The sequence below is a fragment of the Bufo gargarizans genome, chromosome 8, assembly GCF_014858855.1.
Source record: "Bufo gargarizans isolate SCDJY-AF-19 chromosome 8, ASM1485885v1, whole genome shotgun sequence".
Classification (NCBI taxonomy): Eukaryota; Metazoa; Chordata; class Amphibia; order Anura; family Bufonidae; genus Bufo; species Bufo gargarizans.
Window position 1 is genome coordinate 132,601,717 of NC_058087.1, and position 18,054 is coordinate 132,619,770.

Sequence of the window (18,054 nt, forward strand, 5' to 3'; positions counted from 1 at the left end):
AGCAGGGGTCAAGTCCTGGGGAAAAAAAGTGTGGGAACTCACCCAAGATCCACTGCAAACCCCCCCCCCCCCCCCCCAAAAAAAAAACATTTATTGCAACATTTATTGTAAAGTGCCAGTTCACACAAACAACTTCAAAATTAACATGAAATAAACAAATATATATAGGGACCCGCACCTATCAGACAATGGGGGCATATCCTAGCGATATGCCCCCATTGTCTGAGATGGGAAAACCCCTTTAAAATACAATTCATGTGAATGGTCTTTTGAAAAGTTACGTGTAGCGGGGAAAAAAAAAAAAGCACAGAATATCTAGCATGCTGTCATTTGTGTCGCTGCGGACTGAGCCAAATGTACACATTGTGATCAAAACAAAAAACTCCCCTTATATATAATTTACTTACAGTTCTGAAGACTCAGGGGTGCTGGCTGCCTTGGCCAAGCAGAAGGAGTGTGGGACTGTGAGGCCTTTTTCCTCCAAGCTGCTCCGGATCAGTGCTCTGGGCAGCTGGGCTCCGGGCTGGAAGTGGGCACAGTAAGAAAAAAATATTTTTAATTACACCTCAGGTCAGACCACCAATCAGACCCCCAATGTTAATCAGACCTCAGCTAACAGCCCCAATAAGATCCCCAATGTTAATAAGACCTCAGATCACACCTCAGCTCAGACCCCAATATGAATGACCCCCAATCAGACCTCAGAAAAGAGCCCCAGTGGCTCTCATCAGCCAGTAATAACAGCCCCCCCAATCATGTGCCAGTAATAACAGCCCCCCAATCATGTGCCAGTAATACCAGACCCCCCAATCATGTGCCAGTAATACCAGACCCCCCAATCATGTTCCAGTAATACCAGACCCCCCCAATCATGTGCCAGTAATACCAGACCCCCCAAATTCCCCAATCATGTGCCAGTATAATACCAGACCCCCCCAATCATGTGCCAATAATACCAGACCCCCAATCATGTGCCAGTAATACCAGACGGTCCAGACCCCCCCCCCCCCCAAATCATGTGCCAGTAATACCAGACCCACCCAATCATGTGGCAGTATTGTAATACCAGACCAGACCCCCCAATCATGTGCCACTATACCAGACCCCCCCCCCCCAATCATGTGGCAGTAATACCAGACACCCCCCCAATCTGTGCCAGTATTTCCAGGGACCCCCCAAACTCCCCAATCATGTGCCAGCCCAGTATAATACCAGGGCCCCCCAAATTCCCCAATCATGTGCCAGTATAATATAGTTAAAAAAAAATAAAAAAAATGAACACAGATACTTACCTCTTTGGAGCGATGCAGGCCTCTTCCAGCCTGTGTCCTGACTCCAGCGCTGTACGTCTCAGGCCGGTGGCGCGATGACATCATCGCGCCGCCTACGCCGGCCTCTGATAGGCTGCCGGCCTAGTAGTGCCAGCAGCCTATCAGAGAAACAGGAAAGGGACACACCTCCCTGCCTTGCTCCTCCGCAGCCTTCTGTTTGTATCGCTGATATAAACAGAAACAGATCACCATGGAGATGAGCGCTTCGCTTCCACAATGGAAGCGCTCATCTCAGTGCCTGCCCCGCCGCACACAGACCGTGATGAAAGGGAACGGCGTTCCTGCCATGAAACGCCGTTCCCACGCTTTCCCCCTCAACTCGACCCCTGAATAAAAGCCAGTTTTTGCCGCAGAAGAATGCAACAAAGGTACCATTTGATTCATCTAAAGTTATGCCAGAACGCTATGTAAGCGGTCTATAATGTCCAAATGTGGTGACAGACTCTTTTTAAGCTTTTGTATATGCTGAACTTTTCAGGGACGTCCACGTTGATGATCTAATTGTGTTAACATGTGCGCTGATTGTACTTCGTGATTTATTGGTTGGTCCTTCTAACCTAAAGATGGGATAGTTGGCATCCTCAGGCTCTCCTCAAGGGAATCCTGAAAGGGCAATATCTAAGAGCAAGAAGAAATTGCTCTGATGTGTGCGATTTCAAAGCTGCAGCACATGATTTAAAGGGGTTTTGTCACTTCAGCAAATAGCATTTATTATGTAGCGAAAGTTAATACAAGCGCCTTACTAATGTATTATTATTATCTATACTGCTTCCTTTGCTGGCTCGATTCATTTATCCAGCACATTATACACTGCTAGTTTCCATGGTTATGACCACCCTGCAGTCCAGCAGCATGGCTGTGCTTGTATACTATAAAAAAAACACACCAGCCTATGTGAGCTCCCACGGTCCTGTCTACCAGAGAGGCTGGAAGTTTTTCCTATATTGTGTGCAGACTACTGCTACTGGATTGCAGGGTGGTCATAACTAGGGATGAGCAAATTTCATATTTTGAAGTTCGTGTACGGTTATTTACCGAATTGCGTTATGGATTCCGTTACCACGGACCATAATGCAATTCCATGATGGAATACATAACAGAATGGCTTTAGAGGCCTTAAATTATTCATTCCTTCGTAATAGAAGTCTATGGCCTGCATAACGGATCAGTCCGGTTTACATTATGCAGGAGAGAACTCCAGCATAAGGGGTTAATGAACACCAAACTAAGCTGCTCCTGTGAACAAGGCAGACATAGCAGAGCTGGAGAGGGTTCAGAGAAGGGCAACTAAAGTAATAACCGGAAAGGTGGACTACAGTACTCAGAAAGATTATCAAAATTAGGGTTATTCACTTTGAAAAAAGACGACTAAGGGGAGATCTAATAACTATGTATAAATATATCAGGGGTCAGTACAGAGATCTCTTCCATTATCTATTTATTCCCAGGACTGTGACGAGGGGACATCCTCTGCACCCAGAGCAGGGGTGCTCAACCTGTGGCCCTCCAGCTGTTGCAAAACTACAACTCCCAGCATGCCCTAATAGCTATAGACTGTCCAGGCATGCTGGGAGTTGTAGTTTTGCAAAAAGCTGGATCAACTTGCAGGATAACAGGCTGAACTGGATGGACAAATGTCTTTTTTCAGCCTTATAAACTATGTTATTTCCATATATACAGTCATCTTAGGGGTATCCCCAAATCTTGTTAGCATGCTGGCAGTGACAGAAGCCTTACTAGAGCATACACCTATAGTGGCATATGCATAGACATAAATGAATATGTTACAGATTCCCTTGTAATCCAGGATATGAGAGTCACTGATAGAGATGACACAGAATAAATAAAATAGTGAAGATATAACAAAAGCAGAAACAAAAAACAAGCTAGAAAATGCACCTGCGTTATTGGTGCATTTTCAATGCGTTTTTTCTCCTTAAAGTTACTTATAGATAAATGGTCCAAAACGGATCAGTTATGCCCTAATGCATTCTGAATGGAAAAAGATCCGCTCAGAATGCATCAGTTTGCCTCCGATGAGTCTCCATTCCGCTCTGGAGGCGGACACCAACACACTGCCTGCAGCGTTTTACTGTCCGCTTGACGAAACTGAGCCAAACTGATCTGTCCTGGCACACAATGTAAGTCAATAGGGACGGATCCATTTTCTCTTACACAATCTGGCACAATAGAAAATGGATCCGTCTCCCATTGACTTTCAATGGAGTTCATGACGGATCCGTCTTGGCTATGTTACAGATACAAACGGATCAGTTCAGGATGGATGCATGCGGTTGTATTATTGTAACAGATCAGTTTTTAAAGATCCATGACGGATCCGCCCAAAACGCGACAGTGAAAGTAGGCTTAAATGTAGCTGTTTCTCATAACAGGTTTATGGTATATACTGCATATCAATTTGTGAATGTCAGTTTTATATTTAGATCTAGGAACTCTATTTGTGTTCTATTTATATTGGTTGTAAACATGATATTTCTCTCGTTTGTATTGATTTCTTGTAGGAAGGCATTTAGATTATCCTCTGTAGCTTGCCAGATAAAAATGATATCATCGATATAGTGACGCCAAAGAACCAGACTTGTCCCCAGTTTAGATTGAAATGCCTCTTCTTCCCATTGAGCTATGAAGAGGTTAGCATAACTGGGGGCAAATCTGGTACCCATGGCTGTTCCCCTCTCCTGAACGTAAAATTCTGATTCGTATGTGAAGTCATTTTACATATAACCATGCTGGGTGAGAGAAATATCTTGGCAAAAGACAACTTTTCCAATTTTTTTATACAAAGTTGGCATTTGACCAAGATATTTTTCTCACCCAGCATGGGTATATGTAAAATGACACCCCAAAACACATTCCCCAACTTCTCCTGAGTACGGCGATACCAGATGTGTGATACTTTTTTGCAGCCAAGGTGGGCAAAGGGGCACATATTCCAAAGTGCACCTTTCGGATTTCGCAGGCCATTTTTTACACATTTTGATTGCAAAGTTCTTCTCACACATTTGGGCCCCTAAATTACCAGGGCAGTATAACTACCCCACAAGTGACCCCATTTTGGAAAGAAGACACCCCAAGGTATTCCGTGAGGGGCATGGCGAGTTCCTAGAATTTTTTATTTTTTGTCGCAAGTTAGTGGAATATGAGACTTTGTAAGGAAAAAAGAAAAAAAAAAGAAAAATCATCATTTTCCGCTAACTTGTGACAAAAAATAAAAAATTCTAGGAACTCGCTGTGCCCCTCACGGAATACCTTGGGGTGTCTTCTTTCCAAAATGGGGTCACTTGTGGCGTAGTTATACTGCCCTGGCAATTTAGGGGCCCAAATGTGTGAGAAGTACCTTGCAATAAAAATGTGTAAAAAATGGCCTGCGAAATCCGAAAGGTGCACTTTGGAATATGTGCCCCTTTGCCCACCTTGGCTGCAAAAAAGTGTCACACATCTGGTATTGCCGTACTCAGGAGAAGTTGGGGAATGTGTTTTGGGGTGTCATTTTACATATACCCATGCTGGGTGAGAGAAATATCTTGGCAAAAGACAACTTTTCCCATTTTTTTATACAAAGTTGGTATTTGACCAAGATATTTTTCTCACCCAGCATGGGTATATGTAAAATGACACCCCAAAACACATTCCCCAACTTCTCCTGAGTACGGCAATACCACATGTGTGACACTTTTTTGCAGCCTAGATGCGCAAAGGTGCCCAAATTCCTTTTAGGAGGGCATTTTTAGACATTTGGATCCCAGACTTCTTCTCACACTTTCGGGCCCCTAAAAAGCCAGGGCAGTATAAATACCCCACATGTGACCCCACTTTGGAAAGAAGACACCCCAAGGTATTCAATGAGGGGCCTGGCGAGTTCATAGAATTTTTATTTATTTTTTTGCATAAGTTAGCGGAAATTGATTTTCTTTTTGTTTTTTTTCTCACAAAGTCTCACTTTCCGCTAACTTAGGACAAAAATTTCAATCTTTCATGGACTCAATATGCCCGTCAGCGAATATCTTGGGGTGTCTTCTTTCCGAAATGGGGTCACATGTGGGGTATTTATACTGCCCTGGCTTTTTAGGGGCCCTAAAGCGTGAGAAGAAGTCTGGAATATAAATGTCTAAAAAATGTTACGCATTTGGATTCCGTGAGGGGTATGGTGAGTTCATGTGAGATTTTATTTTTTGACACAAGTTAGTGGAATATGAGACTTAGTAAGAAAAAACAAACAAAAAAAATATATATTTCCGCTAACTTGGGCCAAAAAAATGTCTGAATGGAGCCTTACAGGGGGGGGGGGGGGGGGGATCAATGACAGGGGGGTGATCACCCATATAGACTTCCTGATCACTTCCCTGTCATTGATAACCCCCCTGGTAAGGCTCCATTCAGACGTCCGTATGATTTTTACGGATCCATGGATCGGATCCGCAAAACACATGCGGACGTCTGAATGGAGCCTTACAGGGGGGTGATCAATGACAGGGGGTGATCAGGGAGTGTATACGGGTGATCACCCCTCTGTCATTGATCACCCCCCTGTAAGGCTCCATTCAGATGTCCGTATGTGTTTTGCGGATCCGATCCATGTATCCGTAAAAATCATACGGACGTCTGAATGGAGCCTTACAGGGGGGTGATCAATGACAGGGGGTGATCAGGGAGTGTATATGGGTGATCACCCCTCTGTAAGGCTCCATTCAGACGTCCGAATGATTTTTACGGATCCATGGATCGGATCCGCAAAACACATGTGGACGTCTGAATGGAGTCTTACAGGGGGGTGATCAGGGAGTGTATATGGGTGATCACCCCGCTGAAAGGATCCATTCAGACGTCCGCATGTGTTTTGCGGATCCGATCCATGGATCCGTAAAAATCATACGGACGTCTGAATGGAGCCTTACAGGGGGGTGATCAGGGAATCTATATGGGTGATCACCCGCCTGTCATTGATCACCCTCCTGTAAGGCTCCATTCAGACGTCCGTATGTGTTTTGCGGATCCGATCCATGTATCCGTAAAAATCATACGGACGTCTGAACGGAGCCTGACAGGGGGGTGATCAATGACAAGGGGGTGATTAATGACAAGGGGGGTGATCAGGGAGTTTATATGGGGTGATCATGGGTGATCAGGTGTTCATAAGGGGGTTAATAAGTGACGGGGGGGTGTAGTGTAGTGTGGTGTTTGGTGCGACTTTACTGAGCTACCTGTGTCCTCTGGTGGTCGATCCTAACAAAAGGGACCATCAGAGGACCAGGTAGCAGGTATATTAGACGCTGTTATCAAAACAGCGATAATATACCTGTTAGGGGTTAAAAAAAATCACATCTCCAGCCTGCCAGCGAGCGATCGCCGCTGGCAGGCTGGAGATCCACTCGCTTACCTTCTGTTCCTGTGAGCGCGCGCGCGCGCCTGTGTGCGTGCGTTCACAGGAAATCTCGGGTATCGTGGGAGGACGCGTATATGCGTCCACCCAGAAGAGCAGGGCCGCCGGCAGGACGCAATCCTGCGTACGGCGGTCCTGTAGCGGTTAATCTATACCATGCTTGTGTTCTATGATCGTGTAAAGTGAATTGACGTCCATTGTGCCGAGAATCCAGTGGTCCTGGAATTTGTTTGACAACCGGTTCCCAAATTTTGTCTATATATTGCGCTAAGTTGGATGTAACAGAGCCGATACCGGAGATGATGGGTCTTCCGGGTGGGTTATTGTGATTTTTGTGTAATCATAGGAATACAATAGAAAGCTGGTAGTCTTTTTTTGTGTGCCAACTATGTATTTATGTTCTAATTCTAAAAGGATAACTTTCTCAAGTCCTGCATTACAATATTTAATTAATTCTTTATGGAATTCATTAGTGGGGTCATATTTTAATTTATTGTAAGTTGATCTGATAGTTGTCTTCTGCATTCTTGATCATATTGATCTGTCTCTAAAATGATGATGGCTTCCCCTTTATCCGCTGTTCTTATCGTGATATTTTGTGAGGATTGTAATTCTTTTATGGCTTCTGCCTCTTTTCTTGTTAAATTATTGGTTGCTTGAGTCTTTCAGTTTCCTTAAGTCTACTCCTACATTTCTACGGAAAGTAGCTATTTCATGACCTATTTGTTGTCTGGGATATTTATTTATTTATTTCGATTTTAAATCCTTATGTACATATTTGGCAGGATTAGTAAATTCCTGTGTTATTGGGTTTTTAATGTAGAAAAAAAATTTTCAGACATATTCTCCTAACAAATTTCTCTATGCCTATATAGGTAGAAAATGTATGTAATGTAATCGTGGGTGAACATTTTAAACCTTTATTAAGCAATTATATCTGGGCATCTGTTAATTGTGTGTGACTTAAATTTACTATTATATTGTCTTTTATGCTTTCATCCTGTGCTGCCTGTATGGACTCCTTATTTCGTTTTCCTCTTCGTACCTTCTTTCTTGATTGTGTGCTCGTGTTCTGCTTGGTGTCCATGTTTTCTAATTCTCTACTAGGTGTCGATTGTGCACTTGTGTTCGTGGTCTTTTTCTCATTGTATTGTCTGCTTGATTGTAGTGTTGTTGTCTTAAATTGTACTTGTGTACATCCTTTCCTGAGATGGTGAATGTGTACATCTGATTTTTGTCCTGTGATGTGGTGGAGTTTGATCTAAAAAAAAAATGAGGGGTGGACAAAGCTTCAAAACCATTAGATATTGAACATTATATTAATTATAATTTCTGTCTTTAGTATTCTCATTTTCTTCATGTGTTTTAGTCAGTTTAGACTTGGTAGTATGTTCCTCTTGTTTTGGTTAATGTTCGGTTTGTCTATTCTGTTTAAATTTTTCTTAGATTTTTTTGTTGGTTCTCTCTTTTTCCAATGTGTCTAATCCTTTGCATCCTTTCATCAAGCTGTACATATACCTGTCTCCTTCGCGGCAGATCAAAGTATCAGCTCCCTAACATGTGGGACACTGAATAACTGGAGCCGATTATGCTCAACGTCCATTAGAGCCCCATTGCGGAACAGAGACAGTTTGTTGCTAAGGATCGGTAATGTAACTATAAACTTGCCACTACTGCATAAGTGATATATACATCCTCACAAACTGCTTTTATAGATATTAACAATTATTGTGTTGCTGCTACAAAAGAGACATCTACTTGAATATATATATATATATATATATAATGTACACATACATACACACACACACAGTGGATATAAAAAGTCTACACACACCTGTTAAAATGTCAGGTTTCTGTGATGTAAAAAAATGAGACAAAGATAAATAATTTCAGAACTCTTTCCATCTTTAATGTGACCTATAAACTGTATCACTCAATTGAAAAACAAACTGAAATCTTTTAGGTGGAGGGAAGAAAACAAAAACAAAAAACTAAAATAATGTGGTTGCTTAAGTGTGCACACCCACTTATAACTGGGTATGTAGCTATGTTGAGAATTAAGCAATCACCTTCAAAATCATGTTAAATAGGAGTCAGCATATACCTGCTATCTTTTAAAGTGCCTCTGATTAACCCCAAATAAAGTTCAGCTGCTCTAGTTGGTCTTTCCTGAAATTTTCTTAGTCGCATCCCACAGCAAAAGCCATGGTCCACAGAGAGCTTCCAAAGCATCAGAGGGATCTCATTGTTAAATGTTATCAGTCAGGAGAAGGTTACAAAAGTATTTCCAAGGCATTAGATATACAATGGAACACAGTAAAGACAGACATCATCAAGTGGAGAAAATATGGCACCACAGTGACATTACCAAGAACTGGACGCCCCTCCAAAATTGATGAAAAGACAAGAAGAAAACTGTTCTTGGAGGCTACCAAGAGGCCTACAGCAACATTAAAGGAGCTGCAGGAATATCTTGCAAGTACTGACTGTGTGGTACAGCAATCTCCTGTATTCGTCACATGTCTGGGCTATGGGGTAGAGTGGCAAGACAAAAGCCTTTTCTTATGAAGAAAAACATCCAAGCCAGGCTACATTTTGCAAAAACACATTTGAAGTCTCCCAAAAGCTAAAAGATTTCAGTTTGTTTTTCAATTGAGTTGTACAGTTTATAGGTCACAATAAAGGTGGAAAAAGTTCTGAAATGATTTATCTTTGTCTAATATTTTACATCACAGAAACCTGACATTTTAACAGGGGTGTGTAGACTTATATACATATATATATATATATATATATATATATATATATATATACACACACACACCAGCGGATGTCCAATCTCCATACAAGGTCTTACAAAAGCACATTTGTGAACAGCTGCTACAGAAATATAATGAATACTATGTTGCCACTATAGAAGAGACATATAGAAGTTGCCACTGTAGTATCAACATACGGTCCTGATCAAAAGTTTAAGACCACTTGAAAAATGGCAAAAAATCATATTTAGCATGGCTGGATCTTAACAAGGTTCCAAGTAGAGCTTCAACATGCAACAAGAAGAAATGGGAGTGAGACAAAACATTTTTTGAGCATTACATTTAATGAAAACAACGAATAAACTGAAACAGGCTGTTTTTCAGCTGATCAAAAGTTTAGGACCACACCTCCATAAAAACCCTAAACCCCCCCCCCCCCCCCCCCAAAACAGAAATCCAACTTCCAAACATGAACTCAGTAATGAGTAGCTCCGCCGTTATTGTTTATCACTTCATGAATTTGTTTCGGCATGCTTGATGCAAGCGTTTCCATGAGGTGAGTGGGAACATTTCTCCAAGTGGTGAAGACGGCCGCACGAAGGCCATCTACTGTCTGGAACTGTTGTCCATTTTTGTAAACTTCCCTTGCCATCCATCCCCAAAGGTTCTCAATTGGATTTAGCCAAAAGAGTGATGTTATTCTCCTGGAAGAAGTCCCTTGTCCTGCGGGCGTTGTGTACTGTAGCGTTGTCCTGTTGAAAAACCCAGTCGTTACCACACAGATGAGGGCCCTCAGTCATGAGGAATGCTCTCTGCAATATCTGGACATAGCCAGCGGCTGTTTGACACCCCTGCACTTCCTGAAGATCCATTGTTCCACTGAAGGAAAAAGAACCCCAGACCATTATGGCGCCCCCTCCACTGTGGCGCGTAGAAAACATTTCAGGTGGGATCTTCTTGTCATGCCAGTAACATTGGAAATCATCAAGACCATAAAGGTTACATTTTATCTCATCAGGGAATAAAACTTTCTTCCACCTTTGAATGTCCCATGTTTGGTGCTCTCTTGCAAAGTCCAAACGAGCAGTTCTTTGGCGTTCAAGGAGACAAGGTCTTTGAAGACGTTTTTTGTTTTTGAAGCCCTTCAGTCTCAGATGCCGTCTGATGGTTATGGGGCTGCAGTCAGCACCAGTAAGGGCCTTAATTTGGGTTGAGGATCATCCAGTGTCTTGACGGACAGCCAATTGGATCTCCCGGCTCAGTGCTGATGACATTTTTTTGGGTCTTCTACTTGACTTTTTTGTTCCATAACCCTGAGAATCATTTAAGAAATTCCAAATGACTGACTTACTGCGTCCCACCTCAGCAGCAATGGCGCGCTGTGAGAGACCCTGCTTATGCAGTTCAACAACCCGACCATGTTAAAAATGGGAGAGTTTTTTTGCCTTTGCCATCACAACATGTGACTACCTGACAGAAAATGACAATGAATCCACATCTTTGCACAGATTTGGCCTTTTAAAGGCATGTGGTCCTAAAATTTGGATCAGCTAAAAAACTGCCTGTTTCAGTTTAATGGAGTGTCAGCAGTTCTTCGTTACACAAGGCAGACCTCTCCCCCCTTGCAAGACGGGTGGTAACGAGCCGTTAAGGGGAAGCCCGCGCGACTAGTTAGCGCGGTGCCACAGCAGCCAATCTGTTCTAGAAACAAATGCCTGAAGAGGGCCACACTTGTGTACAAATTGTCCACATAAAGATGGTACCCCTTGCCAAATAAGGGTGACACCAAGTCCCAGACTGTCTTCTCACTGCTCCCCAGGTAGTCAGGGCAACCGACCGGCTCCAGGGTCTGATCTTTTCCCTCATAGATCCGAAATTTGTGGGTATAGCCTGTGGCCCTTTCACAGAGCTTATACAATTTGACCCCATACCGGGCGTGCTTGCTTGGGATGTATTGTTTGAAGCCAAGGCGCCCGGTAAAATGTATAAGGGACTCGTCTACGCAGATGTTTTGCTCAGGGGTATACAAATTTCTGGTTGAAGTGGTCTATGAGGGGCCGAATTTTGTGGAGCCGGTCAAAAGCTGGGTGGCCTCTGGGACGGGAGGTGGAGTTATCACTAAAGTGCAGAAAACGCAGGATAGTCTCAAATCGTGTCCTGGACATAGCAGCAGGGAACATGGGCATGTGATGAATTGGGTTCGTGGACCAATATGACCGCAATTCATGCTTTTTGGTTAGACCCATGTTCAGAAGAAGGCCCAGAAAAATGTTAAATTCGGAAACTTGGACTGGTTTCCACCGGAAAGACTGGGCATAAGAGCTTCCCGGGTTGGCGGATATAAATTGAGTGGCATACCGATTTGTTTCTGCCACGACTAAGTCCAAGAGCTCCGCAGTCAAGAACAGCTCAAAAAATCCCAGGGCCGAACCGATCTGAGCTAAAAAAAAAAAAAATTTTTTGTCACTGCAGTGGGGCGGCCATGGGTTAACGCACGTGTGGGCGACCGATCAGGCCTGATCGGGCAAACACTGCATTTTGGGTGGAGGGCGAGCTAAGGTGACACTAATACAATTATAGATCTGACTGTGATCAGTTTTGATCACTTACAGATACTATAAAAGTACAAATGCTGATTAGCGATACGCTAATCAGCGAATAAGTGACTGCGGTGCGGTGGTCTGGGCGCTAACCGATCGCTAAACTACCTAACCAAGGGACCTAAACTATCTTAAAACCTAACAGTCAATACCAGTGAAAAAAAAAAAGTGACAGTTTACACTGATCACTATTTTCCCTTTCACTAGTGATTGACAGGGGCAAGAAGGGGTGATCAAGGGGTTAATTGGGGCGATGGAGGGTGATCTGGGGGCTAAGTGTGGTGTTGGTGGGTACTCACAGTGATGTGTGCTCCTCTGCTGGAACCAACCGACCAAAAGAACGAGCAGAGGAGTACAGCAGCAATTTAACACATCATATTTACTAAATATGATGTGTTAGCTGGCTTCTGATTCGGTTTTTTGAAAATCATCAACCTGCCAGCCACGATCATTGGCTGGCAGGTTGATGACGAACTTGTCTTTTAAATTTTGCCGGCCCGCGATGCGCATGCGTGGGCCGGCTTTGCCCAAAATCTCGCGTCTCGCGAGAGGACGCACCGGCGCGTCCACCGAGTAACAGGACCGCCGCAAAGACGCAATCCTGCGTACGGCGGGTTAAAGTGGTTGTGGTTCCTGTTTCCTTTCCTGAGGAGGGGGCGGACACTATCCAAGGGTGCTGTCATAGGCAAGAGGGGAAATACTTATTAAAGAGGACCTTTCACTACAGCATAAACTAAAAACTAACTAGATCAGTGGGCAGAGCGGCGCCCAGGGGTCCTCCTGCACTTACTAGTATGCCTGGGCGCCGCTCCGCTCGCCCGGTATAGGCTCCGGTGTCTGCGCTCCCTCTGACTGATTTCTTGTAGGAGGCGTGTCCCTTGCTGCAGTGCTGGCCAATCGCAGCGCACAGCTCATAGCCAGGCTATTAGCGCACAGCTCATAGCCAGGCAAATGTTTCATTTTCAATCCATTTTTCCAGTAACAAAGCAATGGCTAACAGCCAAACAAGATGCTATATTTATTGCCCCGATTCTGTAGTTTGCAGAAACACCCCATATGTGGCCGTAAACTAATGTACGGGCACACAGTAGGGCGTAGAGGGAAAGGTGCGCCGTATGGTTTTTGGAAGGCAGATTTTGCTGGACTGTTTTTTTTTTTTTTTTTTTACACCATGTCCCATTTGAAGCCCCCCTGATGCTTCTCTAGAGTAGAAACTCCATCTAAGAAACTACACCCTTCAAGAAATTCAAAACTGATTTTACAAACTTTGTTAACCCTTTAGGTGTTCCACAAGATTTAATGGAAAATAGAGATACAATTTCAAAATTTCACTTTTTTGGCAGATTTCCATTTTAATAATTTTTTTCCAGTTACAAAGCAAGGGTTAACAGCTAAACAAAACTGTAGTTTACAGAAACACCCTATATATGGTTGTAAACCGCTGTACGGGCACACGGCAGGATGCAGAAGGAAAGAAATGCCATACTGTTTTGGAAGGCAGGTTTTGCTGGACCGTTTTTTTTGACACCGTGATCCCATTTTAGAAACTACAGGATAGGGTGGCAGTATTGTTGGTACTAGTTTAGGGTACATATGATTTTTGGTTGCTCTATATTACACTTTTTGTGAGGAAAGGAATAGCTGTTTTGGCACCGTTTTTTTGTGTGGTTATTTTCAACATTCATCTGACAGGTTAGATCATGTAATATTTTTATAGAGCAGGTTGGCACGGATGTGGTGAAACCTAATATGTATACTATTTTTTTTATTTATGTAAGTTTTACACAAGGATTTCATTTTTGAAACAAAAAAAAACATTGTTTTAGTGTCTCCATAGTCTGAGAGCCATAGTTTTTTCAGTTTTTGGGCGATTATCTTAGTACCAATCAGTCACCTCATCCTGCAAAAAATGAGACCCTACCTATTTTGGCGTACATACGACTTTTTTTGATCACTTTTATTACCTTTTTTGGGATATATATATTTTTTTTATGGCGTTCACCATTCGGGTAAAGTAACATGACCGTTTTATAGATCAGGTCGATACGGACAAGGTGATATCAAACATGTGTAGGGATTTTTTTTTTTTTCATTTTTAATCAGTGATAAATGTGTTTTTTGATTTTAACTTTTTATTTTTTTTACCCAGACCCACTTGGTTCTTGAAGATCCAGTGGGTCTGATGTCTGTATAATACAGTACAGTACACTATATAGTGTACTGTACTTTACTTACACTTTGAACAGATCTATGCCTTTAGCACAGATCTGTTCAGCACCATGGACAGCAGGATGCCTGAGAAAGCGTCCTGTTGCCATGGGAACCTTCCCCGTCTGCCACAACTGAGCAGACGGGGAAGAAGGGGAGCTCCCTCCATCACCCCATCCTGTCTGGGGGCTGCAAAGGCACATCAGCCCCCCGATGGGAGAGGGAGGGAGCTCCCTGACTGTGGATCCTTTCCTTACCGCGGTCCATACGGACCGTGGTATGGAAAGGGTTAAACGGCTGACATCGCAGCACAGATGTCAGCAGTTTATACCAGAGTGTCAGCAATGTGCTGACACTCTGGTATATACCCACTGAACACCAATGAATATTCAAGAGGAGGCGGGCAGGGGATCGCGCTCCCGCCTGTTGCACCGCCCGCCGCATAATAATCATTCAGGGGTGCAGGGGGGGGTGAAAAATAAATATTTTAGGCATTTTAAAATTTCTGATCCTGTTTGAGTTACCATTTTCTTAAAGCCATATTTTTACGTTTCTGGCTATGGTCTTGTGTTAGGACTCATTTTGTGGGATGAGGTGACGTTTTCATTGGCACCATTTTCGGGTATATATGATTTTTTTGATCGCTTGATATGTTTTTGGCTAGGAAAAAAAAAAATAGCTGTTTTGGCATAATTTTTTTTTTATACCGTTCACCTGATGGGATAAATCATTTGATATTTTTATGGAGCTGGTCATTACGGACACGGCGATACCAAATTTATCTTTTTTTTAAAATATTTTCATACATTTTTAAATAACTTAATTGGGGGAAAGCAATTTTTTTTTTTAATGCAAACATTTTATTTTTATATAATTTTTTTTTATTTTACACTTTGGTCCCCCATAAGGTCATACAAGACCTCTGGGGGGCATTTTACATCACATTTTTTACTATTGATTTCTCCTGTAACTGGGGATGATATAGTACAGTCATGGCCAAAAGTTTGAGAATTACATAAGCAGCAACTTTTCCAATATTTAAGTTTTTACAATAGCAATTTGCATATACTCCAGAATGTTATGAAGAGTGATCAGATGAATTGCATAGTCCTTCTTTGCCATGAAAATTTTACTTAATCCCAAAAAACCTTTCCACTGCATTTCATTGCTGTCATTAAAGGACCTGCTGAGATCATTTCAGTAATCGCCTTGTTAACTCAGGTGAGAAGGTTGACGAGCACAAGGCTGGAGACCATTATGTCAGGCTGATTGGGTTAAAATGGCAGACTTGACCTGTTAAAAGGAGGGTGATGCTTGAAATCATTGTTCTTCCATTGTTAACCATGGTGACCTGCAAAGAAACATCATAGCGTTGCATAAAAATGGCTTTACAGGCAAGGATATTGTGGCTACTAAGATTGCACCTTAATCAACAATTTATAGGATCATCAAGAACTTCAAGGAAAGAGGTTAAATTCTTGTTAAGAAGGCTTCAGGGCGTCCAAGAAAGTCCAGCAAGCGCCAGGATAGTCTCCTAAAGAGGATTCAGCTGCGGGATTGGAGTGCCACCAGTGCAGAGCTTGCTCAGGAATGGCAGCAGGCAAGTGTGAGCGCATGTGCACGCACAGTGAGGCGAAGACTTTTGGAAGATGGCCTGGTGTCAAGAAGGGCAGCAAAGAAGCCACTTCTCTCCCAAAAAAATATCAGGGACAGATTGATATTCTGCAGAAAATTTGGTGAATGGACTGCTGAGGATTGAGGCAAAGTCATATTCTCCAATGAAGCCTCTTTCCGATTGTTTGGGGCTTTAGGAAAAAGGCTTGTCCGGAGAAGAAAAAGGCGAGCGCTACCATCAGTCCTGTGTCATGCCAACAGTAAAGCATCCTGAGACCATTCATGTGTGGAGTTGCTTCTCATCCAAGGGAGTGGGCTCACTCACAGTTTTGCCCCAAAACACAGCCATGAATAAAGAATGGTACCAAAACACCCTCCAACAGCAACTTCTTCCAACAATCCAACAGTTTGGTGAAGAATAATGCATTTTCCAGCACGATGGAGCACCGTGCCATAAGGCAAAAGTGATAACTAAGTGGCTCGGCGACCAAAACGTTGACATTTTGGGTCCATGGCCTGGAAACTCCCCAGATCTTAATCCCATTGAGAACTTGTGGTCAATCCTCAAGAGGCGGGTGGACAAACAAAAACCCACTAATTCTGACAAACTCCAAGAAGTGATTATAAAAGAATGGGTTGCCATCAGTCAGGAATTAGCCCAGAAGTTGATTGAGAGCATGCCCAGTCGAATTGCAGAGGTCCTGAAAAAGAAGGGCAAACACTACAAATACTGACTCTATGCATAAATGTCATGTAATTGTCGATAAAGCCTTTGAAACGTATGAAGGGCGTATAATTATATTTCACTACATCACAGAAACAACTGAAACAAAGATCTAAAAGCACTTTAGCAACAAACTTTGTGAAAACTAATATTTGTGTCATTCTCAAAACTTTTGGCCACGACTGTACAGGGGGAATACAGTCCCGAGAGAGGCTGTACAGCAGTATACTACGCTGTACAGCCTTACTGCCGGGCTGAGGTATAAAGACCCGCCAGCTCCTGCAATCTCCTGGACATGGCAGTCACTTGTGGGGGAATTACTTATTTTAACTTCTTCCCCTTCCTTGTTAGAGTCACCTAGGGGGACTTAAAATAAGCGGGGGAAAAAAAGTATACAAAATGTAATACAGCCCTTTTCCCCATATTATTAACAAAATGAAACAAAATATAAAAGATAATTTTACATTTTTTTTACAGTAGAAATTAATTTCTGAAGTTATTACCCAAAGCCTTGAGAGACTTCACAATGTAATCACTTTAGCTCATTGGAGCCAATACATTCTATTACTGCACAGAGCACTCGCTCCATACAGTATTCAAACGAGTTTCATGCAAATCGACTTCGGATGTTTCATGCAAAGCCAATTCGCTCATCCCTAATGCTAGAAGGCTGACTAATAAAACTGGTGAACTGGCATAAGTAATGTCTATTATTCCCACTATGTTATAGTCCTCTTTAGAGACTTGGCTGGATGATAGCTATGACTGGGCGATTAAAGTGCAGTGTTAGAGTCTGTTTAAAAGAGACTGTAAAAACGAGAGAGGGGGACGGGTTTGCTTTTATATAAAATCCTGTCTAAAGCCCACACTCTGGGAAGATATAAGTGAGGGAAATGAACATGTGGAGTCATGGTGGGTAGAAATAAAACAGAGGCAAAAACAATAGTAACATACTGATAGATGTTTATTATAAGCCACAGTATAACAGAGACCAAAGAAAATATACTACTAAGGGAAACAGATGAGGCGGCAAATGATAATGAGGATGGGGGATTCAATTTCCCGGATATAGACTGGGAAACGGAAACCTGTAGACCTTATCAAGGAAATAGGTTCTTGTCAAGAACCAAAGACCATCACCTTTTCCAACTGGTTCAGGATCCAAGGGACGTACTGGACTTAGTATAAACCAATAGACCTTGCAGGTTAGGAGACACCTGGGAAATAATGACCATAAAAAAAACAACCTGTCAATTGTCATTTGAAACATTATTTCTTCAGGCAGGCACCAAAATACCGAACTTCAAAAAAGCTAAATTTGACCAGCTAAGAGAAGCCATTAGCCTCATTAACAGGGACAAAGTCCTTAAAAATAAAATGCAGCCACAAAATGGCATATTTTTAAAAGCATCCT